The sequence below is a fragment of the Hordeum vulgare genome, chromosome 1H, assembly GCF_904849725.1.
Source record: "Hordeum vulgare subsp. vulgare chromosome 1H, MorexV3_pseudomolecules_assembly, whole genome shotgun sequence".
Taxonomy (NCBI): domain Eukaryota; kingdom Viridiplantae; phylum Streptophyta; class Magnoliopsida; order Poales; family Poaceae; genus Hordeum; species Hordeum vulgare.
In genome coordinates, this window is record NC_058518.1 from 462,237,362 (window position 1) to 462,242,131 (window position 4,770).

The following is a 4,770-nucleotide window of genomic DNA, read 5'->3' on the forward strand; positions in this document are numbered from 1 at the left end:
TCCATTTGATTGAGGTGAATAGGGAGGCGTCCTCTCATGAATTATACCATGTTCCGCACAAAAAGAATCAAATTCATTTGAGAAATGCTCTCCACCACGATCGGACCTAAGCCTCTTGATCTTTCGATCAAGTTGTTTTTTTGCTTCAGCTTTATAGATCTTGAAAATTTTCAAAGCCTCATCCTTAGACTTTAGAAGATACACTCAGCAGTATCTAGTGGAGTCATCAATTAGTGTCATAAAATAGCAATGTGGGACTAAACATACACTCGGCAGTTCTGCGCGCGTGTATGTCTCTCTTGTTCTCAAGCTCATACATGTGTGGAAACATCCTCCCTTATAAGGAGGTTCAACTCCCACTAAAATAGCAATGTGGGACTAAACATTTCCACCCCTTGCCTTGCACAAATGGGCTGCGTGGGCCTCCAGGATTTGTTAGGAATTATATATTGGGCTGGCCCAAATAATTAGACAAAATTCCAGCAGTTAAGTGGTGAAGTTGCAGCAGCGGCTAAGCATATATTTGGTGGCTAAACTTACGAGTACAAGAAATAAGAGGGGGTGATCTACGCATAACGGACGTGAACTACTCATGATCAAATGAATGATCCTGAACACCTACCTATGTCAAACATAACCCCACCGTGTCCTCGATCGGAGAAGAAACTCACGAAAGAGACAATCACGGTTACGCACACAGTTGGCATATTTTAATTAACTTAACTTCAAGTTATCTAGAACCGGTGTTAAACAAAGTTTCCACGTTGCCACATAACCGCGGGCACGGCTTTCCGAAAGATTTAACCCTGCAGGGGCGCTCCAACTAGTCCATCACAAATTACCACAAGCCGCATAGAAATCCTCAATCACGAAGCTCGCGATCTCGTCGGATTCCCTAGTGGAAAACCTAAACTCTAAGATTACCCAAAGCATCACCGGAATCCCGATGCACAAGATATTTCGTCAAAGGTCAAACTAATCCAGCAAGGCCGCCCGACGTGTCGATGATCCCGATAGGAGCCGCGAATCTCGTTCTCAGGACACGACGGATGAGCGATGGTTACCACGCCAAACGCCGAGTTGCCCCGGGTAGCGTTAATAAGCTGCTCTCTTTTGGACCAACACTCATGAGGAGCACTGGCCCGGGGGTTGATTAAATTATCCTCGGGGTCCGGAAAGTCCCTATGCAATTTTATTAGGTGATTAGGCAAATGTAGTACCAAAGTTGGGCCTTGCCAGACCAGCTTTAATCTAAAACGAATTATCAAGGGGGTCCCCATAACAATCCTGATCATGTTAGGAGCGCTCAATTATGGAACATAACACAAGTAGCCGAAACTAAGGGGGCAAAGGTGGAACAAAACACGAGGCTAGAAAGGCCGAGCCTTCCACCTTTTACCAAGTATATAGGTGCATTAAATTAAACAACATTTAATATGGTGATATAACAAGGAACTCATGCTTTCACATGGAAGCAACTGCACCTACAACTAGCAACGCTAACACAGGGTTAAGAAAGCAGTAACATAGCCAATCAGTGGTTCGCTAGGTTGAACAGGTTGAAGGTATTCATGGCATTGTTGAGAGGCTGATATTTAACATGTGGTAGGCTACGAGACATAAACGGTAGCAACGGTAAAACTAGCATGGCAATGATAGTAATGGTATCTGGGGAAATGATCATCTTGCCTGAGATCCCGCTTGGAAGAAGAATGCCTCCGTGAAGCAGACGAACCGACGTAGTCGAACGGGTCCTCACAATCCGGCACGGTGCGGAACTCTAACGAGACGAAGCAAACTGGAAACACAAATCAACACACGGAATTCACCACACGATGCACAACACAAATGATGCATGAGCAGCTGAATACATGCAATTCACGGCATGACAAATCACACAAACAAACACTACACATTAAGTGAAGTTCAATATGCAACGAGTTGCATATTGATGAAACTCCACGTTTATTATTTAGTTCTATCCCGATTAGGTACACAACAATATGAAATGTGGGTTAACATGGCAAGAGGCGAAGCGTAATTAAACTACCTATCTAGGCATTTTAAATGAGGTCGGGAATGACATATAGCATCTCCGAGATGACCTCACATGTTAATTTACGATTCTGTCCAGATCTGAACTAACACGTTTAATTAGTTGTTAAACAGAAAAACAAATAGGTTCACGTGATTCTACGCGTCGTTACAAGCAATTTACACATAGAGAACATCTCCAACGAAGCTACAGACCAAAAGATACGGACACCGCAAGATATGAAGCCATGAATGCAAAATGTGTGCAACGACGGTCATGACAACTTCAAAGCATCCAACCAGCAAGAGAAAATGAAACTACACGAGATTCTAAGCAAGTTTCATGTAGGAAACGTTCAAATCGGAGCTACGGTTCAACAACTACGAGCAAAACAAGAAATCACTACAATCTGCCAAAATCAGCCACATAGCATTTTGTACACCCCACAACTATGAGCTACACAACTCAAATATGATCAACCAAGGCATGACACGAAAGAGGGCAAGAAGTACTACAACATACAACCAACAACATCTAGCATGGCATCATGGATCACTAGGAAAAGAAGTCACAAAATGGCTTCTCACACACTATTTCAGACTTAGTGAAAATAACACTTAATGTAAGTGCAGTTTTCGGTCTGAAGGCACATTGACAGCAGCAAAACCATAAGCTACAGGACTCCAAATGGCATGAAAGTTCACAGCATGCTAGAGAATCACAAAGTCTACAACTAACTCCATTGCACCAACCTCAAAAGAGCTACAGATCACAAGATAGAAGCAAGACAAGACAACAACAAAATATAACAGATTCCAGACTTATAAATATTTCGGCACCTCCAAATCAGCATTATTTCTAGCAACTTGAGAGCAAGCAAGCCACACCTAAACATGCATTTCTATTGCAACCAAAAATTCCAGGGGCTAGACTAAACATCAAAGGGCAACTCTCTAGTTGACAATTTAATCAAACGAAGCACGGAATAAATCCTACGAAATAGACAAGAGGGCAACATGGTAAAATATCGCGCGAACTAACTTGCTCAAAAGCTAAAACTGATTGCACAGAAAAAACCTATGGATTTTTCTACCCCGAAAACATATAAAATATGTGGGGTTGCACAACATTAATTTCACCACACGTAAATGCGAGATTATGTCCTAACCACGGAAAATAAACTAGCGGCAAATCCCTACACGCAAAAATACCACCGACTACTCTAAAATACATGGAAAAGTGGTTCCTAAAACATGGACATTTTATCTAAGGCATTCGATCAATCTCGACTCGCGCGAAAAATAAATACGGGACATATCCTATTGGAACAGCACGTGTTTTCTAGGCATACAACATGCTAAACAACGTCAAACAAATATGCAAGTTGCAAAATCGTATTCTACGCGCAAAACTACACGAAAACCATATACTACACGTTCCGATCCAATTAACGGTTAAAAAGTTACGAGCAAAAGAATATACACTAATTTTCTGGAATTTATCTAATTCCGAAAATCACCTAAATAACTAACGGGCCTACAGGTGAGCGTGGAATAACTAAAGGGTGCGCACAATAGATGGCTCAAAAGGGGTTACCTCGGGCCTTCGGGCCGTTGGGGAGAGGCGGAGCAGGCCGGGGAAGCGGGCGACGGCCTCGGGCGCCAGCGCGGGATCTGGGCCGCCGAGTTGGGCCGAAGAAGGCCGGATCGGGGTCGCGGCTGGAGCGGGGCCCATCTGGCCTGCGCGGGGACGGTGCGGTCAACACGGGGGCTGGCTCCTCGTTCCCTCGATCTGAGATGCACGCGGCGGCGGTTGCAGGTTCGCGAGGCGGCGGTCGGCGGAGGGACTCGGACCGGCCAAGAACGGGACGGGCGGCGCAGGAGACCGACGGATCCGGGCGGCAGGGTTGGTGGGGTGCTCCGGCGAGGGCGAGGGAGCACCGGAGGCTTCGGGCTGCAGCTAGCTTCGCCGGTGGGAGCTGGGTGCGGCGGCGAGGTGAGGTGCTTGCACGGGCGGGCAGGGCACACGGGAGCGGAGCCGGCGAGGTGGTGCGGCACTCCGGTGGCTTCCGGCAAGCGGCGGCCGGAGGCGGGGCCGACGGGGGAGCCTCGGGCGGCGCGGGCACGGGGGAGCCCGGGAGCACGAGGAGGGAGAATGGGCGGCGGCGGCGGTTCGGGCCCGGCGGGCCTCGGATGGTCTCGGTGGGCCCGCGGTGGCTGGCGGCTGGTGGGAGAGAGATAGGGGATTAGGTTAGGCACGGTTTTTGAGGCAGAGGGGGGATGGCTGCCTAAAATTAAGGAGGAGGTCTATTTATAGTGAAAGGGGGGGCTAGGTTAACCGGAATTTCGTTCCGGATCCAACCGTGCGGTCGGATTCGAACGATTCCGCACGCGGGAACGGGTACGTGGCTGTGAAGAGTGGTTTACCAGAGACGAGAGGGAAAACGGGCGGCGCGGCAACGACTTTTAAAACACCGACAAACGTCCGACGAATAACCGAAGACGGTGTCGCTACGGTCGACCATTCGGGTACTAGACGGACTCCGATTGCGACGAAACTTGACAGGCGGCCTACCCATATTAAAATAAGACCGCACGTCAAATCTCAACCCAATCAGAGAAAGTTTTATGCACACTTTTAAAAACAAGATTTGAAAGATGCCGCGGGCGCGTGCGTGTGAGGTCGGGCTCAGAACGGACAACGACGGGAACCGGCAACTAACAATGGATGCAAGT